This window comes from Carlito syrichta, unplaced genomic scaffold (assembly GCF_000164805.1).
Source record: "Carlito syrichta isolate Samal-C Ts95f unplaced genomic scaffold, Tarsius_syrichta-2.0.1 Scaffold204979, whole genome shotgun sequence".
NCBI classification, from domain to species: Eukaryota; Metazoa; Chordata; class Mammalia; order Primates; family Tarsiidae; genus Carlito; species Carlito syrichta.
The window spans coordinates 53,392-79,239 of NW_007149075.1; the positions used below are offsets into that span (position 1 = coordinate 53,392).

The window sequence follows — 25,848 nt, forward strand, 5'->3', positions numbered from 1 at the left end:
TAATGTGTGTGTGTGTGTGTGTGTGGGGTGTGTGTGTGTGTGTGTGTGTGTATGAGGTCTGACAATTAAGATCACAAACTCATCCTAGAAAAAGTGCTACATACCTCATTGCTGAATACCACTATGGTCACATTCGAAATACTACCCATGGGACCAAAAACAGCACCTAGTCCACCTATCAAGGCATTTTGGAACTCTTTTTCTGGAATGGCCAACAGAGCTATTGTCATGTTACGCCTGATGTACCAAATGTCAGCAAAATATCTTCCTTTCAATATTTCCTTTATCTTCAGGTAAAGAAAAAAGTCTCTGGGGACTTAATCAGGTGAGTAGGGAGTTAGTTGTTTACTGGCTGAAAACTCCCTCACAGACAGTTCTGTGTGAGCTGTGAGCTAGTGCATTGTCAAGATGCAAAAGCTCTTTTGGTACCATTTTTGCACTCACATTTCTCATACCAAGATTTTCAGTTAAGATTTTTCTAACTTTCTCTATCAATGTTTATTTGGTCTGCTATGCTTCTTAGTCAGTCAATGATTTTGATGCACAATTTGACAAATTTTTGCAATGCTTTCTTCAGCTTGTAACTGGTCATCCTGACCTCACTTTAACACTTTCACTTCCCTCAGACAAATGTTTAATCCATTCTTACATTGCCATTTTCTTTATGACATTATCCCTATAAACTTGAGCTAACATGTCCCTGATTTCCCTTACACTCTTGCCAAGTTTAACAAGGAATGTAATGTTTGTTTGTTGCTCTAATTCTAGCTCTGACATTCTTGTGACGGCACACGAGAACATGCAACAAAAATAATGAATGCCACTCAGCATGACACCATCACACATTAACATGAATAGAACTGTGAGACACTGATATACCAAGGTTGTGAAACCTTATCAAGTTGTTTGTACAGTCCTTCCAACGTAAACACAAGGTGGCAAGTTTGCAAACTTCATTGTCAGACCATGTAATATCACCACTTCCTACATCTCAACAAAGCACCCTTATTTTTTTTTCTAAAATATTTCAGGGCAATTTTAGATTCACAGCAAAACTAAAAAAGAAACCGAGATTTCTCATGTACTTCCTGCCCCATGGATATACAGCCTCCTCATTTTCATTCTACTCCCCCTGAGTGGTACATTTGTTATGACTGTTGAAACTACATTAATATGTCATTATCAACAAAAGCACAGTTTACATTAGGATTCACTCTGGGTATTGTACATTTTATGGAGTTGGATATACGGATAATGACATGCATCCAACATTGTAAGCCTCATGCAGAGTAGTTTGACCACCCTGAAAATCCTCTGTGCTCTACCAATTCAGCCCTCCTTTCCTTCCTTCTTCCACTGATATTTTTGCTGTCTTTGTAGTTTTGACTTTTCCAGAATGTCATATAGTTAGAATAATTTAGTATGTAGATTTTTTATATTGGCTTCTTTTATGTGATAATATGCTTTTAAGTTTTTCCATGTCTTTTCATGGCTTGATAGTGTATTTCTTTTTAACACCAAATTATATTCTAGTGTCTGAATTTACCACCATTTGTATATCCATTCACTTACTGAAGGACATCTTAGTGACTTCCAAGTTTTTGAATATTACAAATCAAGCTGTTGCATAAGCATCTGTGTACAGGTTTTGTGTAGATATACATTTTCAGCTCCTTTGAATAAATACCAAAAGCACAATTGCTAGATCATATAGAAACAGTATGTTTAGATTTATAAAAAATTGCCAAGCTGGGCTCGGTGGCTCAGCCTGTAATCCCGCGCCTTTGGGAGGCTGAGGTGAGTGGATTGCCTGAGCCCGCGGGTTCGAGACCCGCCTGGGCAGCCAGACCTCATCTCTATAATAAATCAAAAAATCAGCTGGGCGTGGTAGCACGCGCCTATAATTCCGGCTACTTGGAAGGCTGAGGCGGAAGGATCGCTGGAGCCCAACAGGTAGCTGCGGTGGCCGGAAGCGGCCACTGCACTCCAGCCTGGGCAACAGAGTGAGACTCCAACTCAAAAAAAAAAAAAAAAAATTGCCAAATTGTCTACCAAAGTAGTTGTGCCATTTGATATTTCTCCTCACAATGAATAAGAGTTTCTGTTGTATAACATCCTGGTCAGCATTAGGTGTTGTCAGTTTTCTGGATTTTGGCCATTCTGTTAGAAATGCAAAAGTATCTTATTAGCGTTTTAGTTAGCATTTCCCTGATAACATACGAAGTGAAACATCTTTCCCTGTTTTTATTTGCCTACTGTATGTCTTCTCTGGTGAACTATTTGTTAAAATCTTTGATCAATTTTTAAAGCTAGGCTTTCATATTCTTATGACTGAGTTTTTAAAAAAATATTTTATATAACAGTGTTTTATAAGGTATGTCTTTTGCAAATATTTCTCCCAGTCTGTGGTCAATCTTTTCATTCTCTTGGTAGTGTATTTCACAGAGCAGAAATTTTTAATTTTAATAAATTCCAGCTTATTATTTTTAAAAATTTTATGCATGAGCTTTTGATGTCATACCTAAAATTGGTCACCAAACCCAAGGACATCTATATTTTCTCCTATTTATCTTCTGGGAATTTTATTGTTTGGCATTTTACATTTAGATTTGTGATCTATTTGAGTTAATTTCTGTAAAAGTTTGTGAAGTCTGTCTTGGCTCATTTTTTAAATACATGACTGACAAGTTGTTGAAGCATCATTTGTAGAAAAAAAATTATCTGTGTTTCATTGTATTGCCTTTGCCCCTTTGTCAAAGATGAGTTGAATACATTGGTCTTTTTTTGTGCTAGCTATTCTGTTCCATTGATTTATTTGTCTATTCTGCCACCAATATCAGACTGTCTTGATTACTGTAGCTTTATAGTAAGTCTTGCTTTTGGCTAATATCAGTCCTCTGACTTTGCTTTTCTCCTTTAATATTGTGTTGGCTATTCTGGATCTTTTACTTTTTCATGTTAGCTTCAGAATCAATTTGTCAGTATCCACAAAATAATTTGCTGGAGTTTGAATTGGGGTTGTATTAAATCTATAGATCAAGTTGAGAAGAACTGACATCTTCATAATATTGAATCCTTCAATCCATGAAAATGGAACATCTCTCTACTTATTTAGCTCTTTTATTTATTTGATAAGAATTTTTCAGTTTTCCTTATATAAATCTTGTACATATTTTGTTAAATTTATACCTAAGTATTTTATTTTGGAGACTGTTAATGTAAATGGTATTGTGCTTTTAATTTCAAATTCCACTTGTTTATCACTGGTATATAGAAGAATGATTGACTTTTGCTTATTAATTATGTATTGTGAGACTTTTATATAATCACATATTAGTTCCAGTAGTTTTTGTGTCAATTCTTTCAGATTTTCTATAGAGGCAGTCATGTCACCTGCAAAGACAACTTTATTTCTTTCTTTCCAGTCAGTATACCCTGTATTTCTTTTTGTTGGTTTATTGCATTAGGTAGAACTTTCGGTATAGTGATAAAAAACAGTCATGAAAACAGACATCCTTGCCTTGTTCCTGTTCTTAGTGGGAAAGCATCCAGTGTCTCATCATGAAGTATGATGTTAGCTGGAGGTTTTTTGTACATAGTCACTGAGAATTTTACTATGAAGAGCTGTCAAATTTTGTAAAATTTTTTTTTAACTATTTATACTTTTTTCTACTTTAACCTGTTGATGTGATGCGTTATATAACTTGATTTTTTTTTTCTTTTTTGAGTAGGAGTCTCTCTGTTGGAGTCTCACTCACATTCATGGCCACCATAGCCTCAACATGCTGGGCTTAGGCGGTCCTTCTTCCTCAGCCTTCCAAGTAGCTGGAACTATAGACGAATGTCGCCACACCCAGCTAATTTTTGTGTTTTATTGTAGAGACGAGGTCCCACCAAGTTCCTTAGGCTGGTCTCGAACTCCTCAGCTCAGGCAATCCTCTTGCCTCAGTCTCCCAAATTGCTGGAATTACAGGCTGAGCCACCGTGTCCAGTCCATCACTTGATTTCTAAATGTTGAACAAGACTTGTGTACCTGAAATAAATCTCTTTTGCTGGTGGTGCATAATTTTTTTATACATGTTGAATTTGATTTGTTAATATTTTGTTGAGAATTTTTTTTGCATTGATATTTATGAAATATTAGTCTGTAGTTTTCTATTGTAATGTCTTTGTCAGCTTTTGGTAGTAGAGTGATGCTAGCCTCACATAAGTAGCATTTCCTTTGCTTCTATCTTCTGAAAGAGATTGCACAGAATTAGCATAATTTCTTTCTTAAATGTTTGGTAGAATTTACCAGTGAGCCTATCTGGGCCTGGTGTTTTCTGTTTCAGAAGGTTATTGAGTATTTGCTCAATTTTTTTTTTAGTAGGTACAGACTGAATCAGATTGTTTTTACTTCCTATGTACGTTTTGGTAGATTAAGACTTTCAAGGAGTTGATTAGTTTCGTCTAGGTTTTCAAATTTGTGAACACAGATTTGTTCAAAGTATTTATTGATGGTGTGGTCTCAATGTTTGTGTCACTCAAATTTATATTTTGAAATCCTAACATACAAAGTGATGGTATTAGGAGGTGTTTTTGTGTGTGTGTATGTGAAGTGACTAGGTCATGATAGTAGAACCCTCATGAATGGTATCAGTGTCCTCATAAAAGGCCTAAGGGAGCTCATTCACTCATTCCACCAGGTCAGGTTACAATGAAACGATGGCCTCCAATAAATAAGAACATAGGTCTCTTACTAAACATCATATTTGTTGTGGTCTTTATCTTTGCCTGTGACTTCCCAGCCTCAAAAACTTAGAAATAAACTTCTGTTGCTCATGATCCACTTAAGTTATAGTATTTTGTTATAACCATCTTGACACTTTATTATCCTTTAATCGTGCATGGGCTCTGTAGTGGTGTCCCCTCTTTCATTTCTGATATGGTAATGTGTGTCCTCTTTTTTTTTTCTTAGTCTGATTAGAAGCATATTCATTTTATTTATCATGTCAAAGAACCAGCTTTTGGTTTACTGATTTTCTATTTTCAATTTTATTGATTTTTACCCTAGTTTTTATTTTACTTAACTTACTTTAAATTAGATTGTTTTCTTTTTTTAAGGTAAAAATTTAGTTAATTAATTTTATTCTTTCTTCTTTTCTAATATATGCATTTGAAGCTATTCCTTCTAAGGAATAACTTTTCCTTCTTTTTAAAATTTTTATTTTATTTTTTATTTAAAAGATGTGGGGTACAATTCAGGGTTAGGTATGTAAGTGGTCATTAAACATGTGAAATTTGGACTCCTCCATTGGTCTTCACTATACCTGCTTTGAAATCAGGTACCCTTATTAATGTTATGTGCCCTCCCTTCCCTCCTCTGGCAGCAATTTTGTTGCATTCCACAAATCTTGATAAGCTGTATTTTGCATTCTGTTTAGTTCAAAAATATTTTTAAAGTGTCTATTGAGAGTTATTTATTGGCCCATGTGATGCATGTGTATAAATATATATAGATGCATACATACACACAATCTCCATGTATTTGAGGATTTTTCTGTTATATTTTGGCTATTAATGTCTGTAGTGGTCTGAGAGCAGACATTACATGATTGATATTCTTTTAAATTTATTAAGTTGTGTTTATGACACAGAATGTGTTCTATCTTTGTCAATGTTATATGGAACTTGAGAATAATTTGTATTCAACTGTTGTTGAATAAAGCAGTCTATAGATGTCAATATTATCCAGTTGTTTGATAGTGTTGTTAAATTCAACTATGTCTTTACCAATTTTCTGCTTGCTGGGTATGTCTCTTCTGATAAAAAGATGTTAATGTCTCCAACTATCATAGTGGATTCATCTATTTCTCTTATCAGCCTCATTCATCTATTTTGCTTCACATATTTTTGCATCCAGTTATTAGGTGCATATGCATTTAGGACTGTCATATCTTCTTGAAGAATTAACTTTTTTATCATTTTGTAATACAACTCTTTATCCCTGATAAAGTCCCTTTCTTTGAAGTCTACTCCACCTGATTTTTTTTTTTTTTTTTTTTTTGGAGTCTTACTCTGTCGCCCAGACTGGAGTGCAGTGGCTGCTCCTGGCCACCGCAGGCTCGACTTGCTGGGCTCCGGTGATCCTTCCGCCTCAGCCTTCCAAGTAGCCGGAATTACAGGCATGTGCTACCACGCCTGGCTTATTTTTTGATTTACTGTAGAGATGAGGTCTTGCTGCCCAGGCGGGTCTCAAACCCGCGGGCTCAGGCAATCCACTCACCTCAGCCTCCCAAAGGTGCGGGATTACAGGCTGAGCCACCGAGCCCGGCTCCACTTGAAATTAATATAGCTTCTCCCACTTTATTTTGGTTAGTGTTGACATGGTATATTTTTTCCCATTTATTTACTTTTAATCTATATGTGTCTTTATATTTAAAGTGGGTTTCTTCTAGACAACATATAGTTGAAACATATCTTTATCCACTCTGACAGTTTCTATTCTATCTTTTAATTAATGTGTTTAGACCACTGATGTTCAAAGTGTTTATTGATATAGTTGGATTAATATCTGCCACATTTGTTGTCTTTGTTCTTTTCTCCTATTTTTGTCTTTTTCTGTCTTATGCAGTTTTAGTTGAGCATTTTATATAATTCCCCCTTTTCTCCTTTCTTAGCATATCAACTATACATTTTTTAAAACTTTTGTTAGTAATTGCCTTAGAGTTTGCCACATGCATTTATGGCTACTATGAGTTCACTTTCAAATAACACTATATCATTTTACAAGTAGTGTGAGTACTTCATAGTTAAATAAAACATATTATTAAATATATATTATTAGTTTAATTTGTTTCTTTTTACTCTTTTTCTGTGGCTTCTAGAAAATTTAAAATTATATGCATCATGCACATTTTATTTTTTCTGGATGATAATGATCTCAAGGTTGCATCCATTCAAGGAAGAAAAGAAAATGTGTTTTTTTTTAAATGAATGAAGTACATGTGAGTAGACATCCAAAAATCTGGTTACCTCCTAGAAGAAAAACTGAGTAGCTCTAAGTTACAAGTAGAAAGAATATTAAGTTTATACTCATCTAATTTCTATCATTTGACTTTGTTTTCTATGTACTTGCAACCTATTTCTAATGAAAATAATAAACATACATTAAAAAATAGACTTCAGTGCTTATGAAGAGCTCTAGGCATCCTTCCTTGAACTACTTTGCTAATTAGGTTGAAGTGTTTTTATTTCTTCTGTGATTCTCAATTATCACTGATGGTACAGTTACTGAATTGTTTTATGATTGTTTGTTTGCATCTTTGTGCCATATATACTCTGAGCTTTTGGAGGACAAAGACAAATAATTTTATTAATCTTCGTAATCTCCTTATCTAACCTAACACTATATATAATTTTTATCAAGAAATAGTTTCTTAACCAGAAAAAAAAAGAAGAAGAAGAAGAAGAAGAAGAAGAAATAGAGAAATAATAAATATTTTTTATTCTCCTCCACTGACCTTAACCCTGATATTTCATGCAATGGAACTATGGGAGAGAGAGGGCAGAATTTTGAAAACCAGAGAAAAAGTGAAGTTGAAAGAAGAAGAAGAACTAGAGCTGCAGATAGGAGGAGATTTCACTTTCTCATCATCCTCCATGCTCTATGGTTACCTAATACTCCTGTGGTGTCACATTCTTGACTTAATTTATGTAAAAGAGAAAGAGGCATGGATAGGCCGATTCATTCTGGGCATCAGGAACTGGAGGATCCAGAACACAGATTTTAGGGAAGTATTGATCCACTCATGCCTTGGACAACTACTGCACTTGTTCTGTACCTTGACTCCACTTACTGTTCTATTCCTTTTACCCTGAACAATAATGCAATTTCCCCTTCACAAGTTGGCCATGCAACTTGAGAAAGTTGCTTTAGTTGAAACCAAGAATTCAATGGGCCTTCTGAGAATCTTATTGTCCCTTCACCTTCAATCAGAATATTAGTATACTTAACACTGAATTGTACCACACTATCTTAAAATAAAAAAGTTTAAAAGTTAAAAAAAATGGTCTTCATTTAACTTTTTATAGATAATTGAAGGAAAGTGTTTAGTTTTGCCTGAAAGTATTTATGTTAGTTAAAGTCAGAATATCTTGTTAAAATATATTGACTTGTGAAAGCTAGAGGCTGTATGCTGAAAATATTGTTAATACAATGAATCACTTTTCATAACAAGATTGGGGCAGCTAAAATCCCAAGAGAAATGTCAACTGTTTAAATGCAGAGAATGTGTGTGTGTGTGTGTGTGTGTGTGTGTGTGTGTGTGTGTGTGTGTGTGTATTTTTCCCCCTTGAAAGCTTTTATTGTTCTCTGGAAACAAATTGGCTCCAAGCCCAGAGCCTGTTAACTGCCATTTCAAGCTGACACAATGCTAAAAATTTGTATCATTTTATTTTGTTTAGGCAGGGCACTATATACTATAGCAAGAGTTAAAGGTGAAAAATGCTCTTCAAGAGTTGTAGTTTCATGGTAGACTGGGCTTAAAGATGGTTAGAAAGAAGTTAGAGTTAGCATTCTTTTTTACCATTGGATATGACTCCTTTTCACACTCTTTCAACACAGCTCAGTATGTATGATATTCCTGTCCTCTTCTTTCTCTCTACATCAAACTTAGGGGTCTCAGGAAGTCTATTGTATGTATGCCAAAACCCACATTTCGTGCAATAGATTGATTCATATTATATCAAAATGCTAGTGATTCTATTAGATTCACAGGAAACTACCATGTGGGCAGAGATTAGAGAACTGTTAAATCTCTAGCAGATGCAGGCAGTCCTTCTGTTCAGTGGCCGTTCACTTGCTCTTGAACAACCTCAGAGAGATGCACTATATGCTTTAGATATAACCAAATCGCAAAGCCATTTTCCTTTAATATACCTACATTCTGCCTTCCTGTAGTTTCTACCCTTAGTCTTTGCCTGATCCTTTTTATCTAAGTAGGACAATTTTAATTTTTCTTTCTCATGATGTTCTTTTGCAGCCTAAAAAAGTTATTTTATGTCTGTTTCTTCATTTTTTCTCTCTTGAAAAATGCATATTAATATTAATATCAAGTTCTAGGATTGTAGTTACTAGTATTAGTAGGTTAGTGAATATGTATTAGTAGGTTATTAGTTAGTTACTAGTATTAGTAGGTTAGTAAATATGATGGAATGTATAAACAGTGTTTAGTATAGTGCCTAGCACAGAGTTAGCATTTAATAAGTGTTGGCTATTTTTACTATCATTTGAAGATAGCACCATGGCCTCATTAACTCTTCTCTTCTCTAGAATACACATTCTTATCACCCTCATCTCCAGATGAATGCTCTGAAACGTAGCATCCTCTTTAATACAGCGACCAGAAATGAACACACCTCTTGGTTGGGGCCTGAATGATAGTACAGACTAGATCGCTGCTGAGAGTACCCTTCTGAGAATTCTAGAAAACTGCTTCAACCAACTTTACCATTTTCAACAGTCACTAAATTTAATTTGTACAGTTATATCCTGTGAATCAAAACTCTTAAATCTTCTTTGTATGAACTTCAAATGAACTGGTTTCTAATTTGTTCCCTTTGCTTGTTTGTCTTTTAATTTAAAGATGAAACGTTGCATTTATTACTAGTAAAGTTGATCTTATTTGATTTAATCCATTACATTTTTTCAAATAGGTAGCTATATTTCTTTTTGCCAAAAAAAAGAACAAATGAGCAATGCTGCTTATTTCAAGCATGCATTTCAAGCGATTGTTCATACAAATGGAACCTAAACAAAAGACTTTGGACTGACTGTGAATTTTATTTAAGGCCACCTTGCTCCTCTGCTGACATCAGGATCTGTTCAACTACCCAGAGATCTAATGCTTTGCTCCACTATTGGAAATATTCACTTGAATATTCTCTTGGATACTGCCAATATGAAGAGCAATAAATGGTTCTAAATCTTGTAACTTTGGCCAATCCACACCAGATGTTGACAAAGAATCAGAAATCTAGAATAAATTAGTGATATGTTCTAGAAGGGACTCAATTTTGCATGTCATGGTTCATATTTCTACCTTTCTGGATAAGTCGATTTGACCCAGTACAGAAGACTAAGAACACTCAGCACCAATTTGCTGCAGATACATTAATGTCCCTCATAGGAAAGTTTTATTTATCTTCACACCTACTTTAGTTCATCTTTTAGTAAATAAATGTCTATTGGCACTCTAGTTTCTAGGCTGTCAATTCAGCACATACATTGATTTGCCTCTATTTCTTACAAAAGAAAAATATCACAGGGAACAAAGGAAGCAATCAAATCCACATTGGTAAAAGAACTAAGGTTTCACCTTCTAGTTGGATTATTCCCTCACATCATTTTTGAAAAGGCAATTGGAAAATTGTGCACTTAGGTGGTTAAAAACTTGTTCAGTGAAGTGCTCAAGCAAAAAGAAATATTTAATATTCTGTCTGTTAGGCAAAGCATTTACTAGGAATTCAGAAGAGTCTGGCATTTACCAGAGGGATTCAGGAGAAATAGTTTCAGAAGGGACTAAGAGAGGAGATAGTCCGGATCTAGGCCTAAGATCTTCTGTGAGTGTGGTATCTGCTATATTGCTATATTCCATTTCCATAATAGAAAGAAAAGCATTGTGGTTTTAAGGACACATTTTTCTTTTTACTCTGATCCTTCCTTGCTATGCATAATTGAACAGTATGGAGATACTACAGATATACATTTCCACAACTTCTGTTGTATAAATGTGTTTTGTATTATTTTATTTCAGCAAAGTATTTATAATTTTAAAATAGTTTTTAAAACCTAATGTAATTAATTTATTTCACAAAGAATTTTTGCTTGCCTAAGATGCTCCCAGATCTGGAATACATGCAATCAAAGATATGAAGGAAGTACAGTGTTCACTGATTTTCAAGACAGAAAACATTTGCTACCAGTATTGGTTGACTGTGTCTTGGCTTAATTCCCAATGGCACCCAGCGATTTGATAGACTCAGCAGGTCTTCACATTCACTGGTAGAATCTGCTCCCATTAGAAGTGTTGGTGAAATACATGGATTTTCTTGAGCAGATGATAGAAGATATGTAAGAGCACATTTCATGATATAGTTTCTGATGAATCTCCATTTGTGCATCTCTTCTTACCAGTTGCCCCTTCTTCCAGGCCAATGATCTTTAGTTTCCACTTTTCCCTCTCCTTTCCCTTACAACATATAATCTCCAGTAAATTCCACCCCAACATCTTTCTCACAGTGAAAGCAAATGTCCAGTGACCACTCTTCTTAGAAAGCTAATGAAAATTATTAAGAATAAAAAAGCTACCACAACCCGTATTCACTTTCATGCAAAGGTGGAATTCATAAAATGGCTAAAAATCAAGATAAGTTTATGTAATTAGAGAGTATTTTCAATTATATCACTGTATTGGAAGGTTCCCTTGTCACCATTCCACCAGACTTAGTGCTGCAACAAAAAAGAGCAAAAAATCACTAGGAAAAATGTGTTATTGCTCAGGTTTGAATTTCACACAAACCATTTTAGATTTCCTAATACACAATAGTTTTGAAGGCAAACTTTTTTTCCCCCTTGAGAATTCAAGACTAGACCTTCACAGATCAAGAGTAACTATTGGAGGCTTGCCCATTCAGTAGTCAATGCATAGAAAGGGCAAAATATTATGTCATTACTAAGTGGGGTTCATTTCACACAGAAAGGAAAATGTTTTCTGCCATGGAAGGAGGTGGCAGGAGAGGGAGGAAGTGATATGAGAGGTCAGAGGCAAATGTGAGGGTGTGTGAGAAGTAGAAAATGTTGATTGGGAAGATTCAAAGGCATTATGCTTTATTCCTAACTTCTCAGGTATAGACAGGGGATGATTTATAATTCTAAGAAAGTTCATATTTAATAATTCAGTATGTCTAAGGCTATCTCTGTGTGTGTGCATGTGCATGTATGACTATAGTTGAGGAAGTTATAAGTTGGAAACGTACTGTCTATTGACTTTAGCAACAGCCTATATCATGCCTAAAAAAACAGGTAGAGTCAACCATATCTCAGTGACATAAGTTCAGTATAATGTGGATTAGGTGACTCAGATGGTTCCACAGTGAACACAGTAGCCAGAGGGAGAATCAAGAATCCCTCAGTGCTACCCCTCAAAAGTCAACCATCCAAACACTCCTCTAATGTTTGAGCTATATAATTTCCCCTTGTCAGAGGATGGCCCCAATTTTGGAAAGGGGAGGAGAAGAGAAAAGTCTTAAGGGGATGAGGAAAATCTTGAAGGTCTAAATAATTACCCACATCAAAACAAACTGTAAATTTTAAGAGACTGAGATGCCTTAAATTAAGATGAATATGGAGATGAAAGAGAGGGATGAACCTAGGTACAAAACTTAAGTTAGAAATTACATTTTTGCAGGCTGGTAAGTAGTTTATACATTTTGATTACACCAAAATGTTTATAGTTAAGGATTCAAACAAATTGTCAAAATTATATGAACTGGGAGAAAACTCATTGCTTTTGTCAAGGACGAAAGAAGTAGAACCAGAACAAGAGTAATAGTGAGCTTGAGTTGTCCATTAACTGAAACTACAAACTCAAAACACCAGAGAAAGTGGGAGGTCAGAGAGGAACACATTAGAAGTCAACACAATAAAAACAGCATCAAAGTGAGGTGAGAAGAAGTGAATTTATTTAGTCATTGATTTAGCAAAAATCTCATAAATTTGTGTATTTTTGTTTTTTCCTTTGTTCTCCAGGCTTGGATTAATACTTAACAGGCAAGGAAGAAGAACATCAAAGGAGCAAGGTTATTCTTGTTGGAAAAAAGATGTCCTCATGTGAAAATGTCTAATGATTAATTGTCTTTTCTCATCTATCAAGACATGGCTCCGTTCCAAAAGAAATTTCCCTCAAATGAAATAGAACCTCTATGTTTCACATTTTGCTGTGTGAGAACAGTTACTTAAATCATCAAGGTTGGCAAATTTCCTTTAGGCTAAATAGCTAGCAAAATATTGAATGGATTCCTTTACTTACAGTTTTGCATATTTGTATAACATTATACATAGTTTATATGTTAGAAAAGGTTCCCTAAAGTAGCGCCTGTTCAAAAGTACTAAACTGAATGAACAATGGAAAAGTATATGCTTGAACTCATATTAAAGATTGGATTTGAGTCTGCTGGCAATGGTCACACACAACAGAATAAAATTGAGTAGAAGTATGACTCATTCTGCTCCTTGTATAAGTTGGTTTTTGACACATTTTATCATCATAATTTTTCTTGATTCTAAGAGAACTGGTTTCTTTAAACTGAGATTGTTGTTATATTCTTCAAGTTTTTGCTCCCCTAAGCTGGTGTTGATTTAAATTGCTGTTCACACTCAATTTACTCTCCAAACATAACTGGTTTTGCTAGAAGAGCTATTACTGAATGACTCTCTGTCACAAGCAGCCACTGTTATTTCACCCTGAGCTTAGCATTTCATCTTTGGAATCAGTAACCTTTCTGGGGCCTATTTCCCCTAAATGTTTCCATTTCACATCATGGATTCAAAGGATTGTGGAGGTTTGTATGACTTTTTTCATTTTTGGCACTAATTGATTTCTTTTGTCTGCTTTCATGCTGGTTAAAGAGAGCTTTACTTCTTACTACAAATGGACCAACTTGTTTATTTTAGCCATGTCATGGTTAGTTTGATTCAGTGGTTATTCAGAACAGTTAATCAATCAATCATTGAGTAACTCAACAAATATTTATTAAACACTTGCATGTACAAAAATCTGCAGAATACATTACAAGGGAAACAAACCAAAAGCAAAGCATGATTTCTGCCCCCAGGGGTAGAGGACCCAAGACTTGCAATGTTCTTATTGGAGAAAGTCACCCTGAGGAGGTAGTTCTTGAAATATATAAAGAGTATGTGCTTACGCAGACTGGATTGACCATTACAAATTAGGTGACTAGAATGAGTAGAAGGTTAATAGACCCTAACAGACTTTGAGAATGATGAGAATAATCCTAGAGAATCAACCATCCAAAGCATTATTTGTTTAGTTTTGAGATATTTTGCATATATTTGCTCTATATCAGATTAACTTACCTAATTATTTAGCCTTTGTACATATTACTTTCCTACTGCTACTGTAACAAATTACCACAATTGTGGTGACTCTTCAAGTGCAAACACTTTTACATTGTATTTTTATGTTTTCTTAGCTGCTGACAACATCTTATAACACTAAACTGCATGTCACACAGCATCATTGTATTTCAAATGAGCACCATTAGGTACTACATGTTCTGTGTCGATACATTGCTATGGGCCTTTTGATAAGTTATTTCTCAACTTTGAGATTCAGTTACAGTATCTGAAAATTTCCTGTTATGCTTACTTATTGTACAGGATTATGGTCAGGGTCAAAGGAGGTCATGGTTGAAAAGTTATTTTGAAAGATAATATTAATGGAAAATATTATCACGGGACTTACCACTGTTCATTAATATATATAAATCATATAAACTACTTTTTTAAGTTCAACCAAAATACTTTTTTTCGGGATATTTATAAATAAATGAAATTTTTGAGTAGTAAAACATCATAGGTATTATATGGTCAATATCCCTGAGGAATGAGATAACTTCCAGAGGGTCACAGACTAGTTGCAGTGAATCTGGAAAGAAAGTCTAGAACGTATCATTTTAAAGCATTGGCTATTCTACCACTTCATAATATTTTAAATAAAATGTGTGTCCAACTTCCTTATCTGTTATTTCTAAACTCAAATGAATAATGCTTTATCATTGATGAGTTCATAAAGCAAAAATTAAAAAATTCTGTTTAATGTTTTACTTAAGTATTTATTCATTTATTAAGATTTCTCATTATTTTATTTTCAAGGCCAAGTTACTTTGTGACTTTACATTAGCAAATTGCCACTGATAAGAGTATCTGTTTCAAAACCAGAATTTTTGTTTCTATGTTTCATATTTTTGAAAGGTCTTTTTTTACTTGTTCCTTTTCAATTCAATAATTTTGACTGAGAATCTTGCAAATATAGGTTATTGGTTTTGGAGGGTTTTTTTGAAATGATAAAATAAATTATTATTCCTCTCTGGTGGTTGGTGGTTGGTTTTATACTTAAAGAACCCCAAATAATTTTTAAGTTATTCAGATTAGTATAGTAGTTAACTTATTGTTTAAATGACTCCTTTGACTAGCTTTCTCCACACCAAAAAACTCCCTAATATTTCTACATGTCAGAAGACAAAAAGTATGGGGAAAGTATTACACTTAGCAAAGCAGAAAAGGCAATAAAAAGTTTTGCAAGTGACTCTCATGGAACATAGTTATGGTCATTGTTGCAAAGGTCTGAGTTCCCACCCAGAATGTGATAGACCCCAGCTGGCAGTACAACATACCTGACTGCAACCTCACACGTACTGAGTGTCCTTTCATACTTCTTTGATCTCATCTAAGGTCTGGTAGAAACACTATATTGTTCCTTTTCATTGCTGATTAGAATTCCATTGCATAAATATCTAACAGTTCATCCATTCTCCTATCAATGGACAAATAGGCCATTTTGTTTCTGTGTCTATTGGCTTAATATTTGTTTTGTGACATTGGGTTAATATTTAGGATTGCAAGGTCACAGGTGTATCACACCCAAAATTTGAAGCTGCCTAAACCCCTATGTAACACAGAATGCACAGCCTAGGATGAATCATTTGTTTCTAGGTCTCTGTGACTGGATGTCCTCAAGTGAATTCATGAAATCATGGCTCACACATTCTAAAATATTGTTCAAAGATTTTACTAATTAATTGTAGGTAATGCAATACATTTTTATAACTGCATAGCTAGAAATTCCTATGTCTCTTTCTTAAAGACTGTAACATTAAACCTGTATTTGCAGATGGACTTTGAAAAACTGCAGTGCCAGGAAGGGCTAAGTTGTATTATTATGCAGGAAATATATTTGGGGCTGGTATATAAATTGTGATAATCCCAGGGTCTTCTAAGGAACTGAGGGAATAAATAGATCTATTTTTTAATTGCTTTGGACAGCTGTCTACACAGCTGCATCCTGGCTATTTATCTTCACCAGTCACATGGTCCGGGACATCTGTCTCTGCTACTTTCTGCCCCTGAGAAAACGAATGAGGTCGTCAGATATGCATTTTAGCCAGAGCTGGAGGGGATCTGCTAACACTGGGATGACTCTACTAGCCTGGCATTTTATGACATGGTAGGCACATGTTTTGTAAAATCTCTCATTATTTTTAAAGTAGTAATTCCAGAACCCATGACACAGGATATATCTTTTGTTCGGAATGAGCACATTTGTTTCTCAGTTAATCTCAAACGCTAGCTTCCATCATGTGAAAAGCTGAACTTTGACAATGAAAACAATTGGATCTCACTCTTCTGGAAGGAACCTCTTTTGAGGACAGGTATGCATCTGCTGGACAAGGAGATAGATAAGGAATGCCTTCTCAGATTTCCATCAGCTGAAAAGGCGATGTGTCTATTTCCACCCTGGTACCAAAATTCTGATCCTTAGAAATTAATAAATGTTTGCTTCCTTTTTTTTATGTCATCTGCAAAATGTATCTCCTTCCACACCTTTTACCTCTACTGCTAGACTTTGTCCCTCAACCCTTGCTGTCCAAATCCAGTACATCTTTTAGAAGCAGACAAAAATGTCACTTCCAGTGTTAGGTCTTATTCACTCCCTAAGAAAATTCATATTCTCTTCCTGCAGAGTTTTTCTAGGGCTTTGTTTTCATCTTGATTGGTATTTTTGTTCTCCATGTCCATCCTCATTATTAGTAAGGAAGGTTGAGATAATGCCATATTCATCTTCTTTATGTCTGACATGTTACGGTACCAGTGAGGAACAAGGTCCTGATACTTGTTGATTTATTTCATATTTCTGGATGACTTCTAGAAGAATCCACAGAAATTATTAAGGAAGTCTTTTGTGTAAATATCCTGAAAAATTTATAATCTACCTTGTAGAATGTTTTTGTTAGAAAAAAATGTTGCTAGCAGCAAAAGAATTATATAATGTTTGTGAACCTGGAAATTGAACACATTACTACTTTATGAACACTGGGGATAAATTGCAGATTTAGGCAAGGAGATGGGCTAAACAGGTAAAATTCCAAAGAATATAAAAGTAGAATTGTATATTCCTGGAGGCAAGTTGTAATACAAGGAATGTTGCAAGGGCAAGATGTTATTGAAAGGTCTTCCATATGCATGTTTTTCTATTAATTTGTGGTTTTATTTGGAAAAATCTATTCTGATGAATCTTTTCATTCTGCTGTACACGTTCTCTGGGATGGAGATGGTCTAGAAAAAAAAAAAACACAAATATGCTCTTCATAATTACCTAAGAAGCTGTCATCATTGTAGCAGGGTGACATGTCAGTGGACTCAACTGTAAGATAAACTTGAAGCAGACTGAAGAAAGTAGGGTAAGGAAAGGGGGGATTTTCTCCTTGATGGAACCAAGAGAAGTTTGAGGGCCTATATTTAGAGTGGAGAGGGATATGATCAAATATACCTCCATATGTTGAAGATAAATTACTCCCTTCCTTCACAACATATGCTAATCATACATGCATAAAAAGATGTGCTGACAAACAGAAAGAGAAGGGAGGAGAAGCCAGGAGGATGATTTCAGCATGGAGAACCATGGTCAATGGACTTGGGACTAATTCCACAGATACTCAATTGGTTTCTTTTTCTTGCACTATATTTCCCTTATTACAAGTCTTTAGAAAGTTTTGCTAAATTTTCAGCCTGGTGTTTGCTGTTCTGAGTGGAATAAAGGGAGGAGCTTGTACTGAAGGGAAAAGGGAGAGCCACAGCAATGTGGAGCAGAACGACCAAAGTGGGCCAACAAGGAAAGCCGATCAGAGAGGTCAAAATCAGAGAACCACCATTAATGCTCTGCCTGCGAGGACTCCTTCCCAGAAGTATGTGGGATTAGAGTTGCCCATGGTGAATCAGTGCTGAAGTTTGAATGATAGTGACTGGGTGTTAAAGACAGGATGATCTGATGGCTGGACAACATGACCAAAGGAGACAGATAAAACATTCTGAGAGAACTGGTCATCTAGCCTTTTTCTCTTCAGTAGCTAGGCCATAAGTAAATCAGCTAAGGAGAGACTGAAATAATATTATGATTCACCAATTTCAAAAGGGCAGATGACATCTTAGTGTGTATTACTATGGGATTGATATTTAAATAGCTGAGAATGGAGAAAAGTGGAAAATGGGATGTATCTTTTTTGGTGGATCTAGGAGAGTATTAAATGAACTGTACACCAGTGAAAGTGTCTTAGCCCTCTTTCTAGTTTTAGAGTTGGGAGTCTCACTTCATCACCCAAGCTAAAGTGTAATGGCATAATCATGGCTCACCGCAGTTTCAACATCCTGGGCTCAGGTGATCGATCCTTCTGCCTCAGTCTCCTGAGTAGCTGTTTGGACTACAGGTACATTCCACCATGCTCAGCTATTTTTTTTTTTTTTTTTGCTTTTTTGTAGAGAACAGTTCTTGTTATATTGCTTAGATAGGTCTCAAACTACTGGGCTCAAGTGATTCTCCTGCCTTGGCTTCCCAAAGTGCTGGGTTGACAGTCGTGAGCCACCACATCTGGCCAGCCCCCTTTTTAACACTACAACATGGTTTGAAAATAAAAACAAAAGAACAAAAACACCATCAAATATTTAGATAATACATAATAAGAAGATCATGTGTTTCCTTACTGCCTTATTTTGGAGGAACATATTTTCTATTATTTGTCCTAAAGCAGTTGAATTTACTCAACTGGATAGGAAATTCTCTGAGAAGAGAATTCCTCTTAGCTCCTTTGGTGGTAGCCATAGCACACGTGTGAGCTTTATTGTCTATTGAGGGGTTTCCAGCACAGGCCTGGTTGGGTCTAGCAGGCACAGATGCTCTCCACCAAAAGTACTCAGAGTCATAGAAAGGAGGCAGGCCAAGGTGAGAGGCTCTTGGCTCTGCATGTGTCAGCGTGATGGAAGTGGAAAATTAGACATAATTGCCTCCATGTCATCTAAACTAAATGACATTTTAAAAAACTGCATATGGATCTTCTTTCCCTTTTTGATTGTTATAGTTTTCAGTGGCATCTGTGAGCACTTGAGGATACTGAGAGCAGTATGCAGTATTGTGAAGGTTTTGTCATATAGCAGAGAAAGCATCACGTTTGGAGTCTGGATACCAAGGTATCCATCTTGTGTTAGAGTGCCATTTCTGCTTAGTAAATGTGATACTATTGATAATTTGTCATAACTTTGAACCTCAGATTCTGCATGTGTAACCTAAATTAGTAATCTATTCTATAAAACCAACCCCATTTACGTAAGTTCCTGTGATCAAAATACTTCAAGACCATCAGGCAACTCCCTGCTTGCAGGACAAATTCTAAATGCCAGTGATGAGTATTGAGAACTCTCTGGTCCTCTACCTTCTTCTAGAATCTTGTTCCTCATTCCTCTTCCACCACTGTCCCTCACAATGCTACCCTCTCTCCAACAATACTTTCTACTTGCATCTGACTTCATCGTGCCACCCTGTTTCCTATCTCTAAGCTTTTGTTTTCAGTGCTCTCTGTGCCTAAAACTGGGACTTCGCTTCCCTTGTCCCTGGCCAATTGAATAATCCCCAATTCTTTTTGGGTTTCAAATCTTACTTTGTTCATTTACATAGTCTCTTACCTTAAAACAAACAAACAAATAAGTAAATAAATAAAATGCTCAAATAGAAGTAATCACTTCTCCTTTGAGTTCCTTGTGACTCAAGAATTTTGTGTTCCTAGCACATAACATAGAACTTAGCACAAGAAAATGTGTAATGTTCTTGTTGAACAGTTGAGTCAATGAATGGGAAGTGGAAGTCATGGCATTGTATATTTATGATGCAGGGACAAGTCATACTGTTCAACAATTGGAAAACCACCTTCATTCCCCTGCCTTCAACACTTCCCCTGCCTTCAACTAATCCTGTCAAGATTAGAGAGTTGGCACTATCAGGAATGCCAATAGAAAATGAGGCTTGAGTCAGACCTTGAAGGATGGTAGGCACAAGGGGGATTTGAGGGAGACTCAGACAAGGATGCCAGCATGAGTTCAAATGAAAAGTCACGTAGAAGCCATTCTGGATTTGCTTCAAGGCAAACTTGTCTTTGCTGACTCACAGCTTTAGCTCCAAGGGACCCTGGCTACCTGGACCTGCCCATCAGAGTTATGACTTCTGCTTGGATGAGGGGATCCAAGCCTATCATTTATAGAACCCTCTATTCCTCAAGTTCTTATCCTTTTCTGAAAATGCCCATCTAGTTTTCTACAATGTGGGTGAGATCACTTCTGTTCCAAGTTCTTCTATACCTCCTCTACAACCCCAACTCATTGGTCTGAACTTCAAGGTATGTGAAAAAGTTTTCCTCTGCATGGACTTTGAGCATAACAAAATTACTCTCTCCTCCCAAGGTAAGGAGACAACAAGCCAGACCACAGAACAGCACAGCAATAGTAGGGAGACAGTTATATGAAGCCCACTACCCTCGCTTTTTCCTCCCCCACCCAGTGTATACATTTGCATTCACGTCCCGCTCATTTTTACCATATTCATTGTCTGCCTGGCCCTAGAAGGCACTGGGATTTTGTTTCTGATTTATAACAAAAAGTTTTGAATATTGTTCTTCCAGGAAATAGAAAGGGTAGAGGAGAGGAATAGGTATACATTAAAAAAATAAAATTTTAATGAGAACAAAACAGGAATTGTGAGTGCATATTCTTGTTACAATTTACATAATATTCAAATATATTTTAATTGAAATTAAACAAAAGCATTACCAAATTTCTGGTGCATTTTTTAGGAACTTTAGAGTCTAGATATCAAAACCTAAACTTCAGTTATCTGTATCATTGCACCAAACTGAACTCCCCAGTGCTTCAGAAACAGATCATCAACCATATAAAGGCTTCTCTGCCAGCTGACAATTTCATTTTCTGGATTTGCAGTAAATCCTTGTTAAAACTAAGGCTATATTTTCACAACACCAAAACAACTAGTCAAGTGAATTTCCAACAAAGTCACTTAAAATATGAATTTAAAAGCAACTTTTGAAGAACATAATTGAACCTCTCTGTCAGTCCTTTGTGTATTATATGAACACAACCTTAGGAAATACTACATGTGTGAGTTAAGGGAAAAATTATTTTTGTAGTACTGATTTATCAGATCATGATATCAGTGTTAAGATTCTTGACAAAAAAAAAAAAAAAAATCCAGCCAAACCCAGGAAACAAATGATGCATGAAGCACAATGAATCCTCCAGAGGCCTGAGGTATTTGGAAATATAACCTTGTGTGACCCACATTATACTGGATATCTTTGGGGGCAAAGCACAAGTCTTAGTTTTATTTCCATCCATCTCTCAAAATCCAAAAAGCAGTCATGTGAATAAGATGGCACACTTCCATTACTGAAGTTTGCTCTCCTACTCAGTATGTTCAATGAAAATATCAGCTATATTTTAACTTGTATTTACTCAGACCGAAGTAAGGAGTGACACACTTCTATTCAGACTTGGGTTTGCTTCTCACACAGGAAGAATAGATGTCCTTTTTTTTTTTTTTTAACATGAGCTTCTCTGAATGCACACAGTGATTTGTTTTGGTCAAGTCCAGTTGTCTGTCATTTCTTTTTCATTGAAATGAATAGTGCCATGGATTCAAACAACATATTTCAAGCTGTAAACAAGTTTCACCACGTGACTTTCAGTGCCCTACCATTGATTATGTGGATTTTAAGTTTTAAGTAGCTTGTTTCAGATTTGGGGTGCTAGCCCAAATACCATATGCCCTGTAGTTGCCAACTTATTCACGTTTTGTAGAGAACAAAAATATGTTTGATGTATTTAAAAAGCAAAAACTGGCTGTGAGTAAGTAGTAAAATTTTTAAATTTGCAAACACGTTTCATAGATCTTTTACTGGTAAAGCAGTTAAGTGTCAGAGGCCCTCAGTGATTCTTCGGGAAAAAATTAATTTAGAGAGGAAAAAGGGCATTTCAAATTCTCTAAAGCTGGTGTTCCATTAACAAATAGAAATTCTCTAAAGGGATGGTGGAAATCTTAATTCAGAGGTTAAAAAAGACTTACAAACTAGGGTTTGTTAAGAGAAACTGCCAATTTCATACTACTTATCTTAGCTAACACGTGGAGTTGAAGTGCTCAGCCTCTGCATACAATTCTGTAGCTTAAAAAAAATGTACCTTCATGTGCAATGGAAAAGATAATGGGCTTGGAATCAGAATCTCAAGGCCATCCCTTAACAGTTGTGCAATTGTGGGACATTACTAATTTTTTAAAAAATTTATTTATTTTTATTATAAAGATGTGGGGTACAATTCAGGGTTAGGTATACAAATGTTGATTATGCAGGTACCTTTGTTGATGAGGTATGCCCCTCCCTCCCCTAGCAGTTTCCTTCAACCGCCAATCCCATCCTCCTCCCCTGACAGTTTCCCACTACTGCCAACCCCTTTCTTATAGTATTATAATTGTTCAAGGTCCACTTAGGAGAGAAAACATAGGTACTCTGTTCTTTGTTTCTGTGACAGATCACTGAGTATGATTGACTCTAAATCCATCCAAGTTGCTGCAAAGTTCATATGTTTGTCCTTCTTTATGACTGCATAATACTCCATTGTGTATATGTACCACATTTTTTTTTTAATCCAGTCCAGCTTCAGTGGGCAGCATGGTTGGTTCCATGTCTTTGCTACTGTGAACAGAGCTGCAACAAACATACGTGTACAGGTATCTTTTTTGTAGAATGATTTGAGTTCCTCCGGGTATATTCCCAAAAGGGGGATTGCTGGGTCATATGGAAAGTCAATTTCTAGTTCCTTTAGAAATCACCACACTGTCTTCCAAAGAGGTTGCACTAGTTTGCATTCCCACCAGAAATGTAGAAGCTTTCTTTCTTCTCCACATCCTCATCAGCATCTGTTGTTGTCTGTTTTATTAATGATGGCCATTCTTACAGGGGTTAGGTGGTATCCCAATGTCGTTTTGATTTGCATTTTTCTGATGATGAGTGAGGCTGAGCACTTTTTCATGTGCCTGTTGGCTGCCCATATATCTTCTTTTGAGAAGTGTCTATTCATGTCTTTTGCCCACTTTTTAGTGGGGTTGTTTGATTTTTTTCCCTCAGTGCATTTGAGTTCCTTATAGAGCCAAAATGTTAGGCCTTTGTCATATATAGAGTTGGCAATTATTCTTTCCCATTCTGTGGGTTGTCTCCCCACTCTCTTGATGGTTTCTTTTGCTTTGCAGAAGCTAGTTAGTTTGTTGAGGTCCCACTTGTCTATATTATTTCTTAAGATATGGGCATTTAGGGTTCTGAATAGGAATTGGTTACCAGTTCCAATTTCCATACGGTTGTCTCTGCGCTTTCTAAGTTTTTTTTTTTTAATGGCACAGATGTAAACCATGATGTGTTTTTCTTTTTTTTAAGATACTGAATCTTGTATCACACAGGCCAGCATGAAGTTTGTCGCTCAGACTTTACAAGCATTTTCCTTGATTCAAGCAGTCCTGCTCCAAGCACAACGCAAGAAGTGATTCGAGAATAATCATAAAAATCAGGCCTGTTTGGCACTAGGATATAACTAGGAAAAACAAACCAGGGAGGCGGCTTCTGGTTCCCAGTCCAGATCTCCGCCTGGATAACCGCACTCTTTCTAAAGGATGGGACGATCGGTGGACCTAGCTGTGGAGCACTAAAGATGCAGGCGTTACAAGGCTGGAGCGGGCCGCCCCTGCCTGGGTCCAGGCCTGGCCATTACATGGCCTCAAACTCATCGATCCTCTGCTTGGTGTTGCCCTGCTAGATCTGCCACAGGGTCTTATACTTGTCCCGGTCTTGCCTCATGTTCTCATTGTGAATGATGTCATTGTGGGTCCTCTTGCTCTCGTCCCTGACCTGGGACAGCTCATTGCTCAGCGTCAGCAGCTGCCACTACACACACTCTTTCTTCTCAGCCTCAGTGATGCGCTTCTCATTGCAGTCATCCAGGATGCCCTCTCTGGACAGTTCTGCGCTGTAGCCTATTTGCTCTTCACCCTCTTCCTGCAGGCTCTCCTGGACGTGGTAACTGACTGGTTCATAGGCAGGGGGTGGCGGGGCGGAGGAGCTGTCATCACCAGGTGCAGCTCCTCCTTGGTCTTCACCAGGTCATCCTGGGCTTCTTTGGCCCTGTGCTGCCACTCCTCCACCTCGTCCTCCTTGCACCTTGGCGCCTCCTCCAGGAGGGCAATCTTGGCAGTGTACTCTGCAAACTCTGCCTCCAGCTGCTCCTGGTTCTTTATCTCTGATCCACTGCCTGCCTCTCCACCTCCTCCTTGACCTGTAGTGTGGCCACACCGTCAGCCTCCAGGAGCTCAGCCTCCTCCTGAGCCTGCCTCCTCTTCTCCTCCAGCTGCAAGACTTTCTGAATTTACTCTGAGAGCTCTTTCTCTGTCTTCTCAGTCTTCTCCTCATAGCCCTGCAGTCTGAGCATCAGCTCCTCCTTCACGTGTATCATCTGTTCTTTCTCCCTCTTGACAGTTTCTCTCCTTTTCTTCTCAGTTTCCAACTGTTGCTGCCCCAGCAGCTTCTGGTGCTTCTCCTCCTGGGCCTGGGCCTTCATCTGCTACACCTTGATGGTGTTGGGTTTCCTGCCGTGCATGTACAACTCGTGATGCCCCATGCAGAGCTCCAGGATTCACTTGTTAATTCTCAGGCAGTGGGCATAAAACACAAAGTCAGGTGCTGTCTGGTCGATGGGTTTAATGACAAAGTTTTTGTCATTAAAAGAGATGCTCCTGATTTCACTCCAAGGGAAACCAATCTTTGGGATCAACTTATCATCTTTCTCATAAATATTTAGTCCAAGGGCATTGACAGCCAACAGTCTGTTCCTTTCTTATTTTTTATCTTGAAGTAGTTGATTCCACACATTTCAGGTACTCCAGCATGGCACTGTCTTTGAGCATCCCATGGTATTCTGCATGCCACACCTGGATCCGGTCCTCCCACTGGTCCCTGGTAAGTTTGTGCTGGTCCATGAGGGATCAGCCTCTCAGAGCTGAGGTTCCCAGCCCTGTGCATTTCTTTGTTATAGTCCCGAAACTTGGCGTGCACAGTATAGGACCCAAGGAGCACTGCGGTCTCAGGTGGGCAATAAATCTCCTTCACTAAGGATTCCTTCCTTCACTTGCAGAAAGAACAGTTTCTTGGTAACACTTCTGAGAATTTGACCCAGAACTTGAACTGGAGGGGATTCTCCTTCCTAAGCTCCTGGGCAGAAACCTTCTTATCAAGTTTCAGTCAGGTAGGAAATCCTTTATTATCCACATACTGGAGGCCAAAGTACAAAGTACTTTCCCGGAGGCCGATAGTCTTAACCACCTGGTCAAAAAGCTGTTTTCCTCTTGTATTTGACTGGATTGCAAACTCCAGTTCTGCATCCATGGTGATAACTCGGACACTGATTGGCTTCAACATTTTCAGTTCCTGATGGGTGTCCTCACTCCCTCAGAAATGCAACTCTCCAGCAGCAGCGGAGAAGGTTCTTCCAACTGCAGCACCTCCCATGCACGCCGCTCCCACCCTCTGTGCCCTCCAAGATTCTTACAGTTTGCAGTTTTATGTACAGGTCTTTGATCCAGTTAGAGTTCATTTTTGTGTGTGGTGATAGGTAGGGGTCCTGTTTCAATCTTCTGC

At 37.0% G+C, this 25,848-nt stretch overlaps 1 pseudogene; it reads right to left on the bottom strand.

The window, feature by feature from the left end:
* Positions 1-23,925: 23,925 nt before the first annotated feature.
* LOC103253153 lies at positions 23,926-25,629 on the bottom strand (annotated as a pseudogene).
* Positions 25,630-25,848: the final 219 nt, after the last annotated feature.